At 40.5% G+C, this 21,688-nt stretch overlaps 1 protein-coding gene across 6 annotated transcripts in view; it reads left to right on the top strand.

The window, feature by feature from the left end:
* The first annotated feature begins 1,140 nt into the window (after positions 1–1,140).
* Positions 1,141–21,688, top strand: part of PDS5B (PDS5 cohesin associated factor B) — a 172,911-nt gene continuing 152,363 nt past the window's right edge. For 5 of the 6 annotated variants that reach the window (XM_043892503.1, XM_043892502.1, XM_043892504.1 and 2 more), the window contains exon 1: positions 1,148–1,290. The gene's annotated coding sequence lies outside the window, so the exon portion shown is untranslated. Of the gene's footprint in view, positions 1,291–21,688 lie in introns of all 6 variants that reach the window. The other variant, XM_043892501.1, reaches the window with a different exon arrangement.

Genomic DNA, 21,688 nt, shown 5'->3' with positions numbered 1-21,688 from the left:
TGTTAGTGGAAAGCTGACAGAAGCATGGGCCGACAGGTGCCGCTTTCAATTATATTGCTCCTGATGAATTACAACTTGGTTATTTTTTGGACTTTTTATTATTTTTATTAGATCAGCTGTAAGTGTACAGCAAATTGAGAGGAAGGTACAGAGATTTCCCATTTATACCCTGCTGCCATATTTGGTTGATTTTTTTTTTAAAGTCCTTAACACAGAAATTTATTTTTCTTTTAACACCAACTTTTCAAATTTTCCCAAAGTATTGCTTTAAGTGAAGGTTTATATTACTAATTTCTTTAAATCTATTGACTGTTGCATAAAACAGTTTCGTTAGCAACTAAGCTTCTTTGAGGCCTTTAAAGTTATTTTTTCCTGTCTCCATCCTAATAGTAATCGCCAGATCAACTTTAATATGCCACCTTACAGTTGAAGGCGGGAGGAACGGCACCTTCTGGAGGTGAAGGGGGTTAGAAACCCACCTCTGGAAGGCGTCCGGGGATCTTCAGATTATTTCTCCAATAACGACAATTGTCATAGGACGAATGAATGGAATGCTTTGTTACAGATGTAATTACTATGTTCCTCCCTCCTCCCGCTTCCTAAACAATACCTGAAAATGGGAAAGCTGTGGGGTTAATTAAAGACATAACATACATAGTGGAGAAAAAAGCAATTTTATGACATTTTGAGATGACTACGTCATCCCAAAAGTAAAGGAGCAAAGTAGTTAACACCAATTTTATTTACTTAGCACAACATTCATACTGAATTTCACTGTTTTGAAAAATTTCCAACTTTTATCCATAAAGCTAGAAATATATAACAATTTGTGTGGTTTTCGGGAAAAGTCAAGAAAGCTTTAAGAGGCAGAGAAAGCATTGACAGCTGCGGGTCTTGCAGCGGCGGCGTGCCCGTGTGGCTGCGTGCGCGCGCGCCGGGCGGGGCGGGGCGGAGCGGCGGCGGGGACGCGCTCCGGGCGGGGCGGGGCGGAGGGAAGGCGGGCGGGCCGGCGGGGGTGCGCGCGGGCGCGCGCGGGGCGGTCCGGTCGGTAGGGGGCGCTGCGCACCAACGCGGCGCTCTGCCTGCCCCCGGGTGCTGTCCGCGGCGGTTCGATTGGAGCAGCCGCCGAAGAGCGCTTGGCGCCATTTTGAAGCGGAGAGGAGGAGGAACGGCCGGGCTGGCTGCGGAAGGGGAGGGGGGGAGGAGGCGATTGGATGCGGCGGCGGCGGCGGCGGCGGCGGATCCCGGAGAGCGGCGGAGTGAGAGGAGTAGCGAGTCGGGCACCCGGAGGTAGGAAACAATTCAGTTAACGGGAAGAGAAAACGTCTCTCCTCTCCGGTCGCCGCGCTCCATTTTTTTCAGCGCCCTCCGCCGTGGCTGTGTCTTGGCGGGGCTCAAAGCGGCGCCCGCCTGGCAGCCGCGACTCGCCTCCCGGCATCGGGGGCTGCAGCCGTCGGCTATCCGGCCGCGGCGGCGGCGGCGGCGCCGGGAGGAGCGGGCGCGGGCCGGGGGCGTGGGCCGGGGCTGCGCGGTGGGGGTGGGGAGGGCCCCGGGGCGGGCGCGCTCCCTCCACGCCGCGGGCTCCAGCCGCCGCCGACTGGAAATTAAACTTGCCGCCCTGGCCGGGCCGGGGCGCCCGCGGCGGCGAGGGCGGCGGGGCGGCGGGGCGGTGACCTTGCGCGCGGCCGGGGGTCCGTGCCGGCCGCCCGCGCCCCGCCGCCTCCCCTCCCCTCCCCCCCGCACCCGGCCGGCCGGCCGGCGGGCGGGCGGCTGTTTCCCGGGCGGCAGGCGGGCGGCGCGGCGCTCCTGTTGAATCCTCCTCGGGCGGGCGGGTTTTTCATCCCCCCCCTTCCGGGCGAGGGGCGGGGAGCGCGGGTCCCGACTGGACCCCGAGCGCTGTGCGGGCCTCGGCGCCCTCGACCCAGCCGCCGGGTCCCCAGCGCCGCGTAGCTCCTCTGCTCCGGGCGGCGACCGCGGGCCGACCGAGTGACATTTTCGTACAGTTACTTGCCGGCGCCCGGCGATATAAAGCGCGCTCGCCGCGCCTCCCGCAGCTGGTGCAGGGGGCACCCGAGGACCCGGTTTGAGAAGGAGTCCTTCCCCGGGGGTAGGTTCCTTTAGGAAGCCTCCGAGTTGGAAAGACTCGTGCAAGCCGTGTGCGGCTGTAGGAGTTGACGTTCGTGCAGTCTAGTCTGGGTGACAACCTGAAAAGTTTCTGATCGGGAGAAGGATCTGGTGTGTGGTTCTCTAGCTGTTGGCTGCCTTTTGGTTATATGCGTTAAAGCTGCGCTCAGCAGCGGTCCAGTTATTCGAGGCAAATGAATCTGAACCCTGAATCCCGGCACCTCCTCGCTTTAAGAGTTACCTCTTCCTGCGTTCCGTTTGTGCCCGGTGTAAACTCGGGGTAGGGTTTGGAAGAGCAGGTCCCTATCCAGTTAACACACGTTTTAGGCATCTTAGCCAACCCTAAAAGGGAACCCTTTATCTCGTTTTGGAGAAGGTGCCTTGGACGCTCTTCTCACATTTCTGTTATGGATGGGCAGTTCTGTCCTGAACGACCCTATAAACCCTGTTTAGTAAACCATTTTGGAAATTTTGGATGTAGCCTTCAATTTAGAAGGTGGGTCTCCGGTCTTGAGTGTTTTGGGGGTCTTCTGCTGTCTTCCTAATAACCTTTAAAAATTCAAGTGTGTTTATATATGAGACGAGCTGTAAATAAGTCATAATTATTTAAAACTTGAATGGCACTGTAATCATTGTTCTCAAAACATGTAGGTGAAGTTTCAAGATAGAGCATTTTCCGTACTCAGGTATGTAGTAGTCAAATAAAATGGTTAAAAACATAAAAATGGTATTAAGTTAAAAAAAGGGGGCTAGAAAGGACGCTTATTTAGGCTGTATGTATGTCAGAGATGTTAGCAGTTTTAGGGACAATAAAATGAGCATTCTTTTTTTTTTTTAAATGAGCATTCTTATGGTGTATGCAGGTCAGTTTGTGAAGCAATTAATTTGGTATTGTCTGGTGATAGCAGAAAACCTAGTTAAAATTTATAGTGATTTATAGGTGAAAGTTTCAATATGGAACTTTTTATGTTGAGGTAGATTTATTCTGAAAAACTTAACTAAAAAATATCCACTTAAATTAGAGCATTATTTAAAAAAATAAATCTACAAATCTATGTGGAAGAGTGCACTTTAGACATTCTTTGATTACTGAAGGTTTTTTTTGCCTTTTTTGATCATTAAAAAAATTATCCTCAGGGTTTTACTTAAACGTGTATTTTAAATGACAAGGTAGTGTTTGCAGATTCCTTACCATTTGAGCCACCAGGGAAGCCCTAGTGTTTGTATTGGCCTTAATTTTTTTTTAAAGAACTTTTGTGCCCTTTTTTTTTTTTTTTTTTGGTTGCCCTTTCTTATTTTCTCCTTTTTTGTTGAGGTTGATTCTGTCTGTATTAACTTTATTTTTTACAGCAGCTGTCACTTTCATTCTTGTCTGGTTATGCCTTTTTTTCCCTCAAGAATTAGAGGTAATGTGATGTTGATAGTGATTCATGTTGTCTTGGAATGTTTTTTACTAAGGTTATTTGACAAGCAATTCTACTGAGTTGGCTGTTGATTAAAAGTTTTAATTTTTAAATTTATTTTAAAATTATTTTTTATCTTTAACTGTCACAGAGAGTTACATTTTGAGGACCAGGCTTTGTCAATAATTTGTTAACCCTAAAATAAAGTGATACTCTGTAATAGACAGGGCTTGCTCTGGTGAAGAGGGCCAAACTTTGTGCAGAGGGGAGTATTTTGGGGAGATTTTGTTCTTTCTGCTGCTGCTGCTTGAAGATTAGGATTGTCCTGTGTCTTCCTCAGTGCTACTTTTTTTTTTTTTTTTTTTGACTGTGGGTGCCTAGAACTAACAGGAGAGCTCACGGTGATTTGACTTGGATGACAAGTACTGTGTATAATTTATATTAAAAAAGAATAAATTTATATTTCCTTTGTTAGTGTTAGTAGGCTATAAGGAAGCTTAGATGATCTCCAACTCATAATATGCATGAGAAATTAAGTTCAGATTGTATTTTGATTGATTTATCCAAAGTCACAGTCATATTCTTGTGATGGAATTGAGACAGCCCTTAGATCTCTTGGAGGCTTAGAAGCATCCACATGGTCTGTATTGTTTTATTCAGGACTTAAGCAATATTTAAAATTATTGCCAGATAGCATATTATTCTCTGTTCCCTTCTCCACTTTTCATTCATTCAACCAAGGAATAAAGTTTGGAGGTTAACCATCTGTTTGAGAGTCTGGTTTTAATAATTTGTGTCCAGGATTCAGTCCACTTAAATTGTCTCAGAAGATAACCTCTTGCATGTCTCTGTCTTCTGGATTTGCTTGATCTTTTCATTGTGTTACAGTGCTTGACAAATAAATGCCTTACAAAAGGCATTTATTTATTCTTAATTGAACTTGTAAGCCGGAATAACTTGGAAGTTAGTGTTGAACTTTATTTTGTTGTAAGATGTATGTATACATGAGTGTGTATTTTTTTACTTTTAAACTCAATTTGCTACACAAGTCATTTGTCACTTCCAGTTACAGTAGGTGTTTGGAAAAAATTGTATTTGGTTTGAGTATTCCTGTTTGGGAATGTTAAAAAGTCCAAAAATACTTAGTCCAAAAATAAACCCAGTAATTTTTTTGAGAATGTATTTACTTGTTAAGCTTATTTAAGAAGCTGCTAAATTGTTCAAAATTCTATCTCCTTGGAGTGTAGAGGTCAGCTTTTCCTCACACTACTACACTGTCATGAATCACCTGGTTTTAATCCCCAATATTTGAAAAAGGTTTTATAACCCTTACTAATTAGTTCAAATTAAGGATAAGTTTGCTTTAATTGTTTCAATTGGTAGAGGTGATCATACTCATTGAGAAAAACATGAAGATTAAGCTCAGATAAGTTAAATTTAGTTGTTTAAAAAACAAATCTTATAGCCATTACTCTGAGATATTTAAAAATATACGTTATAGTTACAGTGCCCTAACCGTAGGTGGCTCAGCGGTGAAGAATCCTCCTGCCAATGCAGGAGATGCGGGTTTGACCCCTGGGTGGGAAAGATCCCTGGGAGGAGGTAATGGCAACCCACTCCATTACTGCTTGGAAAATCCGATGGACAGATGATCATGGCAGGCTATAGAACATAGGGTTACAAAAAGTTGGACCTCACTGAGCACATCACTAGTAAGCAATAATAAGAAGAATAGTTGGTTTAGCAGTGTAAAGTTTACAAGTCAGCTAAGAGTAATGGAGGAAAGACTGGTAAGCAGGAAGCTAATATGAGGCATTGTTAGAGGCCCATGATCTAGAAGTACTCCACTGACTTGCCTCTCTTTGACAGAGAGTGCTCTGACCTGATTCAGTTTAATGAACAAATATTAAGCTTCATGTGTCCATTGTACCAGGGATGATGCGACCAACAAGACTGAGACTCTGCTCCGTAGAGGTTTGGGTGGTGGTTGGCCGCTTGCACCAAGGCCGAGGGAGCTGCGGGCCAGAGTAGGACCCCTGCTGTTAAGCGATTCTGTGAGGGGCAGGCGCTCCTTCCTCTTCAGTGACAGCTGAAGTTGCTCTTCTTTATGTGGGGGAGCGAAGGAGGGGGCATTATAACCACAAGCATTGTCTCTCTAGGAGGGAATGGTTGGGGGCCTGAAAGGAGACAAGTTTGTGGTTCCCTGGGCAGGGTAGGGATTCTTTTTCTCTTTCATCTCTCAGGTTGTTGCAGAGAAGTGAGTGAAGAGATTTTAAAGAAAAGTCCCAGATGTGTATCCAAAATGTATTTACAAAATACATCCCAGGTAGTTGAAATTCCATCAGGCAGTTTCCGTTAGCCTTCAGATATTGGGATGGGAGTTGGGTGAGTGTGTGGAGAGTTGGTAGTGAGAGTAATTGTTAAGGTTGAGGAGGGAAGAGGTACTTTATAAAGAATCGTGTATTTTAAGTTAAAAGCTATACATGTATATGATAAAATTCTTATGGTACAGAAAGGTAAAAATAAAAGCTACTTTACAGCTTCCCCCTAAAAGGTAATTCATTGTTAGCAGTTTTCAGAAAGTTTACTTTTCAAAATATTTATACAGAAAAGTATTATACCTTACTTGTTGTTATGAAAAACTATATTGTTTACTTTTTCCTGCAGTTTACTTTTTTTCTGTAGTTAATATCACATAGCTCTTCTCATATTGGCACATATAGATCAACATAATTTAAAAATAATTAAAGTTCTATATGCATATATCACTATATTCTCACTTTGAGTGGTATTTATGATGTAACTGTTTATACACACCAACAGTATATGACTATGCCTGTTACATGTTTGCTAACATTGGGCTTTATTAAGCTTTATATTTTTTGCTGATTTAATTTGGGAGGTTTGTACCTTGTTTTTTTTTTTGTACCTTGTTTTTAAAAGGGCTTCCCTGATGGCCCAGTGGGTAAAGAATCCATCTCCAATGCAGGAGACAAGACACAGGAGATGTGGGTTAGATCCCTGGTTGGGGAAGATCTCCTGGTATAGGAAATGGCAACCCACTCCAGTATTCTGGCCCGAAAAATCATTAGGACAAAGGAGCCCAGTGGGCTACAGTCCAAAGGGTTGCAAAGAATTGGACACAACAGCTCTGCACGCCCGAACCTTGTTTTGGGTTTGCATTTTGTTGATTATGAGGAGGGTACTAAAATTCGTATGCTTATTGGGCAACAGTTACTTGCAGCACATACTTTAGATTGAGTAGGTTGATTATCTGGGTGCCCCCGTTTCCCCCATAAAATGGTTTGAGGGAGATGGAACTTGCCGAGAGGAATAAGATTTCAGAACCCATGGGGAATAATGCCCTGAATGGCGAGGCTACAGTGTTAGGCTCTGAACGGTAACCAAAGGTTAACATGAGGTTATCGAGAACCCTTAACTTGTTCTTAACAGAACATTATATAAAGACAGGAATGGAGATTTGAGAGTCAGGGCAAGTAAATTTTATATAGGGTCAGCTCTGTCTCCTGCTGTCTGCTTGTTCTGTCTCACCACTCACCCCTCTTGCCCCAACTGTCATTTCATTTTTTATTTATACTGTCATTTGATTTGTTCCTCTTCCCTGGTGGGGGTGGCAACCTTGACTTTGATAGTTCAGTTCCTCCAGAGATGAGGACAGTTTTTCTGTAAGGGAAACTGATTTTCCTTCAAACAGTCAAAGGGAACAGTTCTCATTTCTAACATCCTTTAGATCTATTTTGTGATCTTCAGTAGTGCCTCTTTATAGTTGATATTCTGCTAGTGTCAGGGGCCTTAGTGCTGAACTGCAGAAACCTGGGATGTTGGCATGAATACCTGAGCTGTGTTCCCATTTAATCCCTACATGCTGTCCCCACCCCAGCTTTACTTTCTTTTTTTTTTTGAATGAAATAAATTTTTTCTTAGGCTTGGGAGGCAATTGGTTTAAAAGACTCTTGTCTGTTACCCCCTACCCCTCCTCACCCTCCCCAAATGTGACATGTAGAGATGATGTTAATTACCTTGATCTTTTCACAGTGCATACATATATCAAAAGATCAAGCCATAAACCTGAAGTATCTACATTTTTATATGTCAAAGATGTCTCAGTAAAGTTTAAAATAATGTTCTTATCTATCTTCACTTATTATATACCTTATTATCCCTGGTGGCTCAGAGGTGAAATATCTGCCTGCAGGGCAGGAGATGATGGGTTCCATTCCTGGATCAGGAAGATAACATGGAGAAGGGAACGGCGTACCCACTCCAGTATTCTTGTTTGGAGAATTCCGTGAGCAGAGGAGCCTGTTGGGCTCCAGGGGTCACAAAGAGTTGAGCACGGCTGATCAAGTGGATGGCCCTTTTTCATTTGTACCCTTAGTCTAGGCTCTCAAACGGGGTGATTTTGAACACCCTTTCCCTCCTCGGCCTCTCCCCTCAGGACCTTTGGCAATGCCTGGAGACATTTTGGTTGTCGTAACTGGAGGGTGGAAGGAGGGAGAGAGTGGTGCTACTGGTGTCCAGTGAATAGAGACAAGGGTGTTGCTAAACATCCCACAATGAGTAGGGCGGCCTCCACAACAAAAAAGGATCTGGTCCTAAATGTGTCTATTGCCAAGAAACCCTGGATTTGGCCGAACAAGTCCAGGAGACCCCCGTTCAGGGGAATCAGGCCTTCCCGCCAGCTTGATGTAGCAGTCAGGCAGTAGTCATGTTTCCTGTAGTCTCAGGCTCAGAATGGAAAGTTTTGAACTAATAGCTCTTGAGTACTTTTTTCCCCTCCTCTGTCCCTTTGGTCCCTTTCTTTTCAGCTTTTTGCTTTTCATTCTCCTCTGCTTTTATGATGTTAACATAATTAGGTCAGGGCTTTGCAGTTTGGAAGGTCACTAGCATTGAAGACTTGAACATATTTAGCCATTTGATATGATGCTTGAGGAGTGAAGTCCCTTGCTAAAGAGAGCTGGAGAGCGTGGCGGTTAAGCATATAGACAAGAGTCTAGACTGGTTTTTATCCTGCCTCCATCACTAGCTAGCTGTGTCACTGTGGACAAATTACCTAATCTCACCAAGCCTCAGTTTCTTAATCTGTAAAGTGGGAATAATAGCAGATATCTCATTTTAAAAGCAGCTTTATTGAGATGTAATCCACATTCTGTAGAGTTCACCTGATGAAAGTGTGCAGTTTATTTTTTCCTAATATGTTTGCAGGTGTAGCCATTGCCACGATTTGCTCTTTGTCCTTTATAAGAGAAACCCTGAATCCATTAGCAGTCAATTCCAGTCACTGCTTATCTCATTAGTTTTTGGTATAAATCAGGCCAAATGCTTACCCTGGTGATTAATATGTAAGTATTTATTAAAAAACTATTCTAACTTGGGGCAGAGAGACTGTTTGTGGCAAGACCATTTGTATCACTTTAGAGAAGGCAAAGATGGATAATTTTTTGTTGAATGGATATTTACATGCTATCCAAGGAAGTTGTTTTCAGATATAAAGATGAAAGATTTTCCTTCATTTAAAATATCTTTATTCAAGTAGGAAGAAAAAGACATATTTTAAAATACTAGATATACCAGTTATAATTGTAAGATAATTATAAAATGAGGTAGAATAAGTGCTTTCAGGCAGGTGTAAAAATTATTGAAATTGGAAATTTGATAAAGGGAGATTAATTAGGTTAAGAGTGCAGGAACCATGAAAAACGTCCCTAAAGTGGAGACCACTCTGGCCAAGCCTTAGTTGATAAAGATGGGACTTTGGCTCTGTGAAGACCACTTGAAGAATGCTGGTTTTTGAAATATTGGTAGTAGCCTCATAATTTTTTTTTTCTTGCTGCCGCATGCTGCTGCCAAATGGTTGTCTCTGGTAGCTACACCTGCATTCTTTTTTTAAAAATTACTTGTCTATTTTTTGCTTCGACTTGAGGCTTCTGGGATCTTAGTTCCTGGACCAAGGATTGAACCTGGGCCCTCAGCAGTAAAAGGACTGAGTCCTGAGCACTGGAATTCCTACTGGTAATTCCCATCCCCACCCTTTTTTGGTATTCCTAATCTGTTGTGAACTTGGGAAATTATCTAAATACAAGAAATAAACAAGTGTTCAGTGAGAGCCTGGTGTCTGTGAGAGCAGGATGTGATTATGTGGCCTTATGCTGTCACTTTGAGTTAGTTGCCTTTTTAGTTTTATTCTCCAGGTTAATTGCATTTATAGAATAAATAGTTCCTTGGTAAATTAGGCTCATATAAAATGTTTTCTTTTTTTTTTCTTCCAAGGCTTCCACTAACCTTTCTTTTCAGTTTCCTGTCCTCTATTTCTCATGTACCATCAGACACAACACCTCCAGTGCATGTCCCAGCTGGCTGCACTGCTCTCTCCTTTAACATCTGGTTAACACAGGATATTTTTGTTTTTTTGAAAGTTGAATGACTAGATTTGTATCAAGTCAGTAACCTGGGTGTTATCTTGATCCCTCCATCTCCCTTACTTCTCAAATCAAGTTGAGTTACCAAATCCTGTTGATTCTGATACAGTAGTTTCAAAGTCTTTTTTTTTTTTTTTAACACTATATACGCAATAATACTTCAAAAGTAAAAAAGCAAAAAGTCTCTTACCCATATCCTTCCTCATCTGTATGTTTCCCAGACTCCTACAGTAGTTTACTAGTATTATTGATTTCTTAGGATTTAAAAAAATACAGCCCTGTACAAATACATTTATCCCACCCCATTCCTTCCCTTACCCCAACACATGTTTTACACTAGTGTTGGAAACTAACTGCTTTGCCTTTTATTTATTTTCTTCACTTAACAGTACTCCCTGGAGATCTTCAGTATTAGTATATAAAGTGCTAGTATGTGTGCTTTCTCCCTCTCCACAGCTGCGGTGTTCATATTTTGTACATATGCAGGCGGGTCTGTAGATTAAGTTCCTAGAAGTGGCATTGCTGGGTTAAAGAATAAATGAGATACAATTTTGATAGATATTGTTGCCCTTCATAGGGGTTGAAACAATAATGTATGTGTAAGAAGACTTGTTTTCTTATAGCATTGTCATTACAGCATGCAATCCAGTTTTTTGGATTTTTGCCAGTATGATAGGTGAAAATGATACCTCAGTGTAGTTTTCATTTTTTGCATTTCTTATGAGTGAAGTTGAGCATCCTTCCATTTGTTTGGGCCATTTTGATCTTCCTTTTTTCCCTCTCTGAACTGTCTTGATCTGAATCTTTAGTCATTTTCCTGTCCATTTTGGGGATTCTTCTTCTCTTCAGTCTGTGTGCCTTGGTTGATTTTTTAAAAGGAAACAACTTGCTTGTTGCAGTTGTCCTCCGACAGATTGCTTCCATTTTTACTCCCTTCTAGGATTTCTCTCATTCACACTGTTAGCAAAGTGATACTTCTAATTGCAAATTTGACAGCATCATTCCCTTGCTTAAAACTGTTGAGTGGCTCTTCACTGGCTCCATAGTCCAAGGGCCTTAGCGTTAGGATGGTACCTCATAGGTTCTCCAAACTCCCAGAATACTGAACTGCTCCTAGCTCCTTGTTGAGTTAGACCCTTTGTTTGTGTCTTTGCATGGGGTATTTCTCTGTTTATAATGGTCTGTCCCTGCTTGTCTACATGTCCATTTTCATTCTTCACCTAATGAAGAGGCTTTTCTGTTGCCTGACTGTTCTTCTCTCAAGTCCCTATGTATACCTTATAATGGAAACTCTCACATTGTGTATTGGTATTAAGTGTGTATTTCTTTGCCCTAGATTGTTAACCTCTCGAGGGCATGAACTTACGGACTTAGGAACCTAGCATGGTGTTTGGCACATAGATGATGAGAAATAATTACCGAGTACCCATTGATATATGTATATATACACTATGTGTAGACAACCCGGGACAAAGAAAAAAAAGGAAAATTAATACTATGAACTCATTTATTTAAAAATTTAATATTTACATTGAGATATTAAATATAACAAAATGTACAGACCTTAGGTGTTTTAGGTGTGACTTTTAGGTGTGACAGTTATACTCATGTAACTGATAACCAAAGGATGATAAAGGATTCTCATCACCCCAGAAAGGTCACTGGTTGCCCTTTGCATTCAGTTCCCCTCTCCCCCAAACGCTCTGATTTCTAACAATGTAGATATTTTGTTTGGTCTTCGTACAGTGTGTTCTTTTCTGGTATCTAGCTTCGTTTGTTTAACATATATTTCCAGACCCATCTGTGAGGCTGGATGTGTCAGAGTCCTTTTTATTGCTGAGTAGTATGCCATTGGATGAATGTATCAAGCTTATTTTTCCTTCTGTTGATGGGTATTTGAGTTATTTCCAGTTTTTTAATTTTTAGAATAAGGCCTGTATGGATCTTCTTGCAAATGTGTTTTCATTTTTCTTGAGTAAATACCTAGGATTGGAATTGTTGGTTTATAAGCAGATGTGTGTTTTACTGTGTAAGAAACTGCTACATAGTTTTTCAGAATTTTCTCTTAAATACTCTTCACTGTGACTATGTTTTCTAGTTGCTCCACATCCTTTCCAGTACTTGAATGATCTTTTTTTTTTTTTTCCAATTCATTTTTGTTCATGCTGGGTCTTCGCTGACGCATGAAGATTTTTCTCTAATTGCGGCCAGTGGGGAATCCTGTCTAGTTGTGATCCTCAGGCTCTTCCTGCGGTGGCCGCTCTCGCTGTGGAGCAAGGGCTCAGGGCACACAGGCTTCAGCCTGTGGCGCATGGCTTAGTTCCTCCAGGGCATGTGCGATCTTCCTGGATCAGGGATCAAACCCCTGTCATCTGCTTTGACAGGCACATTCATTATCACTGAGCACCAGGGAAGCGCATGGTCATTCTTTTTAATTTTGGCTATTTAGTGGATGTGAAATGGTATTTTGTGGTTTTATTTTAGATTTCCTTGCTAGCTAATGATGTTTTACATGGTTGACAATTGTCAATAATTTTGTAGAATACCTCTTAAGTTTTTTGCACGTTAAAAAGAATTGGTTATCTTTCTATTATTGATGTGTAAGAATTCTTTTTTTTTTTTTAAGAATTCTTAATATAGTCTTGATACAAGTTTTTTGTAGCATCAATGTCCTGGGAGTGTTTTCTCATGGTTTGTAAGTTTGTCTTTTCCTTAACAGTGTATTTTGATAAGCTAAAGTTTTAATTTTGATGAAGTTCAGTTCTTTTTCTTTAATAGATTTGAGTTCTGAGAAGCTTTTGCCTACTCAGAAATCATGAAAATAATTTCCCTTGTTTATTTTAGAAATTTCATAGTCTTATGGATGGGGCTGTGATCCATATTGAACTAACTATTGTGTGTTGTGTGAAGTTGGGATTGAGGTTCATTTAAAAAAAAAAATATCCAATTTCAACACCATTGTTGGAAAATGTTTTTTGTTTTCCTACACTGAATTGCTATTGTATTTTTGTCTAGGATTGTTTGTACATACATGTGTGGATCTGTCTGGGCTCAGTTTTGTTTCTTTGATCTCATTGTTCCCCTGTGCCAGTATTATTATTATCTCTGTTGCCTTAAGTCTTGAAATCAAATCGTGTGAATCCTCTAATATTGTTTGGCCATCTAGTTCCTTTGTGTTACTATATAAATTTTAAAATTAGTTTGTCACTTTCTATGGGAAAAAAAAACCTTTTGGAAAAAAAAAAAAAAAAAAAAAACCTTTTGGGATATTGATTGGGATTGTGTTGCTCCATAAATACATTTAGGGAGAAGTGACCTATAACAATATTGAATTTGATAGTCAGCCTTTAACATGGTTTCCCTTGATTCCTGCCTCCTTGTATGTGCACCCTTTTGTAGTCACCTTGCACATGATTTTAGGGTTGATCTGTGTAACCTGTAGAATACGGTTATAGTCCCTTCTGAAATCAGATTATAAAAGGCACAGCGGCTTGTGTACTGGTCACTTTCTCTCCCTCATTGCTTACTGAAGGAGAAACCAGCTACCATGTTGTAGAGGCCCACTGTCAAGCTGGTGAAGGATCTGAAATTTTACCCCGCTTGCTAGTTAACAGGTTAGCCTGCTGCAGTTCCATGGATGCTGATAGAAGGCATAAGACTCTTGGGTCGGAGTCAGAAGACAGTTCATTGTCACAGCTACTGTAGTAGCCTGGGTGCTCTGAGCATTTTTGCACCAGTTCCTCAATCTCCAGATCACACTTCATATGAAGAGGATCAGATGACAACTGCACATGGAGTGCTTGCATTACAAAGGAATTCTGAACATAGGGCGCCTGGACATTTTTTTAATGCACAGTAAGCATACCTGCTCTTTACTCTGGAGGAGACTTTATTTTCCCATCTGTTCACTTTATAAACATCTCTGGAAAGCCTGGAACAAAGGGCAGTGAGATCCTCAGCTGCAAGTGTGCAGAAATGTGAAAGACAAATGGAATATTGTCTCCCAACATCCTTGTGACAAATGACTGAGGCTTTCTCTTGTAAGCAGATCCTCTGGCCTTCAGTTTAATGCAGACACAACTATAGTTTGCAACCTCCTGAGAAACCCTTGAGCCAGACCCACCAGCTAAGCTGCTCCTGGATTTCGGACCCTTGGAAACTGTGTGACAGAATAAATATTTTCAACTGCTAAAGTTTTGGAGTTTATTACATATCAGTGGCTGATTAATACAGTTGTTTACCTTTCCTTTTATTGGGTCATCTTTTTTGATATGTACTGTAAACAAATTTTGTATACATGTATGTATTATACAAGATCTCTGTATCAGTGGAGTAAAATAGGTTTTTCTATACCCCTCGTCCAAGATAAGGAGCAGTGGCTGCGCTTTGCTGGAGCAGCCGTGAAGAGACGCCCCACGTCTGAGGTAAGAGAAACCCAAGTAAGACGGTAGGTGTTGCGAGAGGGCATCAGAGGGCACACACACTAAAACCATAATCACAGAAAACTAGCCAACTTGATCACAGGACCACAGTCGTGTCTAACTCAGTGAAACTAAGCCGTGCCGTGTGGGACCACCCAAGACGGTCGGGTCATGGTGGAGAGGTCTGACAGAATGTGATCCACTGGAGAAGGGAATGGCAAACCACTTCAGTATTCTTGCCTTGAGAACCCCATGAACAGTATGAGAAGGCAAAATGATAGGATACTGAAAGAGGAACTCCCCAGGTCGGTAGGTACCCAATATACTACTGGAGATCAGTAGAGAAATAACTCCAGAAATAATGAAGGGATGGAGCCAAAGCAAAAACAATACCCAGTTGTGGATGGGACTGGTGATAGAAGGAAGGTCTGATGCTTAAAGAGCAATATTGTATAGGAACCTGGAATCTTAGGTCCATGAATCAAGGCAAATTGGAAGTGGTCAAACAGGAGATGGCAAGAGTGAATGTCGACATTCTAGGAATCGGCAAACTAAAATGGACTGGAATGGGTGAATTTAACTCAGATGACCATTATATCTACTACTGTGGGCAGGAATCCCGTAGAAGAAATGGAGTAGCCATCATGGTCAACAAAAGAGTCCTAAATGCAGTACTTGGATGCAATCTCAAAAACGACAGAATGATCTCTGTTCATTTCCAAGGCAAACCATTCAATATCATGATAATCCAAGCCTATGCCCCAACCAGTAACGCTGAAGAAGCCGAAGTTGAATGGTTCTATGAAGACCTACAAGACCTTTTAGAACTAACACCCAAAAAAGATGTCCTTTTCATTATAGGGGACTGGAATGCAAAAGTGGGAAGTCAGGAAACACCTGGAGAGACAGGCAAATTTGGCCTTGGAGTATGGAATGAAGCAGGGCAAAGGCTAATAGAGTTTTGCCGACAGAACACACTGGTCATAGCAAACACCCTCTTCCAACAACACAAGAGAAGACTCTACACATGGACATCACCAGATGGTCAACACCGAAATCAGATTGATTATATTCTTTGCAGCCAAAGATGGAGAAGCTCTATACAGTCAGCAAAAATGAGACCAGGAGCTGACTGTGGCTCAGATCATGAACTCCTTATTGCCAAATTCAGACTTAAACTGAAGAAAGTAGGGAAAACCATTAGACCATTCAGGTATGACCTAAGTCAAATCCCTTATGACTATACAGTGGAAGTGAGAAATAGATTTAAGGGACTAGATCTGATAGACAGAGAGCCTGATGAACTGTGGACGGAGGTTCGTGACATAGTACAGGAGACAGGGATCAAGTCCATCCCCATGGAAAAGAAATGCAAAAAGGCAAGATGGTTGTCTGAGGAGGCCTTACAAATAGCTGTGAAAAGAAGAGAAGCAAAAAGCAAAGGAAAAAAGGAAAGATATTCCCATTTGAATTCAGAGTTCCAAAGAATAGCCAGGAGAGATAAGAAAGCCTTCCTCAGCGATCAGTGCAAAGAAATAGAGGAAAACAACAGAATGGGAAAGACTAGAGATCTCTTCAGGAAAATTAGAGATATCAAGGGAACATTTCAGGCAAACATGGGTTCAATAAAGGACAGAAATGGTATGGACCTAACAGAAGCAGAAGATATTAAGAAGAGCTGGCAAGAATACACAGAAGAACTGTACAAAAAAGATCTTCACGACCCAGATAATCACAGTGGTGTGATCATTCACCTAGAGCCAGACATCCTGGAATGTGAAGTCAAGTGGGCCTTAGAAAGCATTACTACGAACAAAGCTAGTGGAAGTGATAGAATTCCAGTTGAGCTATTTCAAATCCTGAAAGATGATGCTGTGAAAGTGCTGCACTCAATATGCCAGCAAATTTGGAAAACTCAGCAGTGGCCACAGGACTGGAAAAGGTCTGTTTTCATTCCAGTCCCTAAGAAAGGCAATCCTAAAGAATGCTCAAACTACCGCACAATTGCACTCATCTCACACGCTAGTAAAGTAATGCTCAAAATTCTCCAAGCCAGGCTTCAGCAATACGTGAACCGAGAACTTCCAGATGTTCAAGCTGGTTTTAGAAAAGGCAAAGGAACCAGAGATCAAATTGCCAACATCGGCTGGATCATCGAAAAAGCAAGAGAGTTCCAGAAAAACATCTATTTCTGCTTTATTGACTACGCCAAAGCCTTCGACTGTGTGGATCACAATAAACTGTGGAAAATTCTGAAAGAGATGGGAATACCAGACCACCTGACCTGCCTCTTGAGAAACCTGTATGCAGGTCAGGAAGCAACACTTAGAACTGGACATGGAACAACAGACAGGTTCCAAATAGGAAAAGGAGTACGTCAAGGCTGTATATTGTCACCCTGCTTATTTAACTTATATGCAGAGTACATCATGAGAAACGCTGGGCTGGAAGAAGCACAAGCTGGAATCACGATTGCCGGGAGAAATATCAATAATCTCAGATATGCAGATGACAGCACCCTTATGGCAGAGAGTGAAGAGGAACTAAAACACCTCTTGATGAAAGTGAAAGAGGAGAGTGAAAAAGTTGGCTTAAAGCTTAACATTCAGAAAACTAAGATCATGGCATCCAGTCCCATCACCTCATGGGAAATAGATGGGGAGACAGTGGAAACAGTGTCAGACTTTATTTTTTTTTCAGACTTTATTTTTTTGGGCTCCAAAATCACTGCGGATGGTGACTGCAGCCATGAAATTAAAAGACGCTTACTCCTTGGAAGGAAAGTTATGACCAACCTAGATAGCATATTAAAAACCAGAGACATTACTCTGCCAACAAAGGTCTGTGTGGTCAAGGCTATGGTTTTCCCAGTGGTCATGAGAGTTGGACTGTGAAGAAAGCTGAGCGCTGAAAAATTGATGCTTTTGAACTGTGGTGTTGGAGAAGACTCTTGAGAGTCCCTTGGACTGCAAGGAGATCCAACCAGACCATCCTAAAGGAGATCAGTCCTGGGTGTTCATTGGAAGGACTGATGCTGAAGCTGCAGCTCCAGTACTTTGACCACCTGCTGCAAAGAGTTGACTCATTGGAAAAGACCCTGATGCTGGGAGGGATTGGGGGCAGGAGGAGAAGGGGGTGACAGAGGATGAGATGGCTGGATGGCATCACCGACTCAATGGGCCTAAGTTTGAGTGAACTCCGGGAATTGGTGATGGACAGGGAGGCCTGGCGTGCTGTGATTCATGGGGTCACAAAGAGTCAGACACGACTGAGCGACTGAACTGAACTGATATCAATACGGTAATATACTTATTATGTAATATAATTTTGTTCATGTAACACTTTAATGAACTTCATAGAGATCTTGCAGTTATATTTATTCCTGAAGATTTTTCTTCTTGATGCTATTTTCTAAATTTTATTTTTTGCTGCTAGTATATAGAAATATACTAGTTCTAACAATTCTTGTGTGTGTATACTTTGACTATGCCGAACTACACTTAGTTCCAATTGCCTTTTTGTGGCTTCTTTAGCATTTTCTCTGCAAAAATAATTACATCTGTGAAAAATTAAACAGTTTTACTCCCTTTTCTCCCATCTTTGTAAGCTTTTTATTTCTTTGCCTTACCTTATTGCTCTATCTAGTATTTTCAATTTAGTTTGAAGAGAAATGGTAATAATGATCATTCTTGTCTTATTCCACATCTTAAGGGGAAAGCATTATCTTTAACATTAAATAGAGTGTCAGTAGTGGTTTTTCTGTAGATTAAAAGAAATCACATTGAGGGTGTTACTTTCTATTTCCAGATTACTGATATTTTAATTTTTATAGATGGGTGTTGAATTTTGTCAGGTGCTCCCCTTTTTAATATTCACTGAGATGACTTTATTCTGTTATTATGGTGAATTGTATTTATTTATTTTTGAAAGTTAAACCAGTTTCGCATTCCTGAGTTAATCTTATTTGGTCGTAAATATATTGTCTTTTTATCTGTTTCTGAATTTGATCTGCTAATATCTTGTTAAGGATTTTGGTGTCTGTGTGCAGGAGGAATGTTGGTCTATGATTATCATTTTTTGTAATGCCTTTTAATATCATGTTTAGCCTTCTAAAAGAAGAAGTGCTTTCCTTTTTGTTTTCAGAAATAGTTTATATATGACTGCTGTTATTTCTTTAATGTTTGGTAACCATGTAGGCATGGAAGGGTTTTATGTTGTGTGGGGGGAAATTTTTGTTAACAGATTTCATTTCTTTGGTGAATATATGGTTACGTTGTTCAGTCACTCAGTCGTGTCCAACTGTTTGTGACCCCATGGACTGCAGCACACCTGGTTTCCCTGTCCTTCACCGTCTCCCGGAGCTTACTCAAACTCATGTCCATTGAGTCGGTGATGCCATCCAACCATCTCATCCTCTCTTGTCCTCTTCTCCTCTGCCTTCAGTCTTTCCCAGCATCAGGGTTTTTTCCATTGAGTCAGTTCTGGGAGCTTCAGCTTCAGCATTGGTTCTTCCAATGAATATTCAGGGTTGGTTTCTTTTAGGATTGATGGTTTGATCTCCTTGCTGTCCAAGGGACTCTCAAGAGTCTTCTCCAATACCACGTTAGGAGGCATAAATTCTTTGGTGCTCTGCCTTCTTTATGGTCCATCTCTCACATCCATACATGACTACTGGGAAAACCGTAGCTTTGACTAGACTGACCTTTGTCAACAAAGTGATGTCTCTGCTTTTTAATACGCTTTCTAAGTTTGTCATAACTTTTCTTCCAAGGAGCAAGTGTCTTTTAATTTCATGGCTGCAGTTACCACCTGCAGTGATTTTGGAGTCCAAGAAAATAAAGTCCGTCACTGTTGCCATTGTTTCCCCATCTATTTGCCATGAAGTAATGGGACCGGATGCCATGATCTTAGTTTTTTGAATGTTGAGTTGTATGGTTATATGGATTTTCTGTCTTTTTTTTCCGCAGGCAGTGTATCTCATTTAGCTTATCAACCCTCTTGGCAGAAAGTTTTTAAATTTCCCTTGTGATCCTTTTAATTTCTGTAGGACCTGTTGTGACCCCTTTTTAATGCTCTTTTTCCTTGGTCATTCTTGCTATGAGTGTAGCAATTTGATTTCTTTCCACAGCTTTTGGTTTCAGTAATTTAATTGACTTTTGTGCTTGTCTTGATAGTTTCCTTCACTCTTATCTTCAGTTGGCTTAATGTATTCTTTTAACCCCTGGTTCCTTAAGCTAGAAATTTAGATATTTAATTCGGAAATTTAGGCATTTAAATTTGAGTTTCTTTTTAAATATAAGCACTTAAAAAGTTATAATTTCCCCACATTTCTATATATTTTCATTATCAGTTCAAAATATTTTCTGATTTCCTTAACTCATGAATTTTTTTAGAAGTGTGTTGCTTAGTTTTCAAATATTTTGGTTTTTCCCGAATAGCTTATTGTAACTGATTTCTTTTTTTGGCCGCGCTCTGTGGCATGTGGGATCTTACTTCCCTGATGACCAGGGATTGAACCCGCGCTCCCTGTAGTGGAAGTGCGGCGCCTTAACCACTGGACCACTGGGGAAGTCCCTGTAGTTGATATTTTTTTTAATGTAATTCTGTTGTAATTACAGATTAAACTGTAAAATTTCCATCTTTTGAAATGTGGACTTATTTTATGGTGTGGTATATGGTCTTATACAATTAAGTCAAGTTGGTAAATAGTAATGATCTATATCTGAGGTCAGAAAACATCCTGCAAAGGGCAGTATAGGAAATATTTTAGGTTTTGTGAATTACACAGTTTCTGTTTTAACTACCATGCCCTTGTAGTGTGAAAGCAAATGTAGCAATATGTAAATAGATGAGTGTGGCAGCGTTCTAATAAAACTTCATTTACAAAGATGGGTAGAGGTCCTGCAGTTGGCTGCACCTGATACATTGCCTATGAATTGCTTTATAATCATTTCAGTAGCTGCAAGAGGGGTATTAAAATTAGCAAATATAACTGGATTTATTAATTTCTTCCTATAACTTTGTTGGCTTAATTTATTTATTAATTTATTCACTTGATTTATTCATACCATTTCCCTTGTGTTTACTATTTATACTCATGGTGTATAATTTTGATTATTAAATGTTTAACTTGATTGTGTCTTTGTTTTTAAAAGTTTATTTCTTTTAGATAGCATATATTTAATGGATGTATTCCTTTTCTTCCTTCCTTCCTCCTTCCCTCCCTTAATAGTATCCATATCTAATAGTCTCTGCCTCTGAGTGGAGGATTTGGTAACTTTACATTTAATGTTATTTATATGATTAAGGACTTACTTCCCTGGTGGCTCAGACGGTAAAAGCGCCTGCCTACAATGTGGGAGACCTGGGTTCAATCCCTGGGACGGGAAGATCTCCTGGAGAAGGAAATGGCAACCCACTCCAGTATTCTTGCCTGGAAAATCCCATGGACGGAGAAGCCTGGTAGGCTACAGTCCATGGGGTTGCAAAGAGTCGAACACGACTGAGTGACTTCACTTTCACATGGTTAAGTTGAAAGTCTTCCATATTACTCTGTTTTATCAGTTTGTCTCCTCTCTTCCTTCTCTTACTGTCCACAGTTCTTTTATGTTGATCAAATTTTTAAAAATAAATGGCCATTGGGCTTTCTAAGCTGTATGGCTTTGTGTAAGTGTCTGCTGTAGGGATTCCAGCATTCATGGTTAGCTTTTACAGCTCACTTACCATGAACATTATTCCACTTGATGTAAAATGAAAGAACTTTAAAAAACATAATGACATTTAACCTTTGTACTGTTGGTATGTTAACTTTTGCTTCAACACAGTGCTATTTTTGCTTTAGTCATTTGCCTTTTTTTAGGGAGAGAAATGAGAGTCTTTTTAATTACATAATTATTTTGGATTTTCTTTATATGTATACATCTAAGTTTCATTTGATGTCATTTCCTTTCGACTTGAAGAATTTCCTTTTAACACAGCATAGTGTTTAGTCTAGTGATTAAAGTCTTCAGCTTATGTATGTTCACACACACACTCAGTAGATATATATATATATATACATTTATTAAGAGTAAATATATTACTCTTACATTTTTATAATTATAATTTATAATTATATTACTCTTGGTAAATATATATATATTTAGTCTTATTTTTCAAGAATATTTTTGCTGGATGTAGATTCTGGGTTGACAGTCTTTGATTGCTGTAAAGATTCTTTTTTAATTGTCTTCTGGTATCCATTGCGTCTTTAATTTTCAACAGTTTGATATTCTTTTTTCTTTTTCTCTCATTTATTTGT

Source organism: Cervus elaphus, chromosome 30 (assembly GCF_910594005.1).
Source record: "Cervus elaphus chromosome 30, mCerEla1.1, whole genome shotgun sequence".
Classification (NCBI taxonomy): Eukaryota; Metazoa; Chordata; class Mammalia; order Artiodactyla; family Cervidae; genus Cervus; species Cervus elaphus.
Note: the sequence above shows the minus strand (reverse complement) of the source record. Positions and strands in the feature narration are given on the sequence as shown.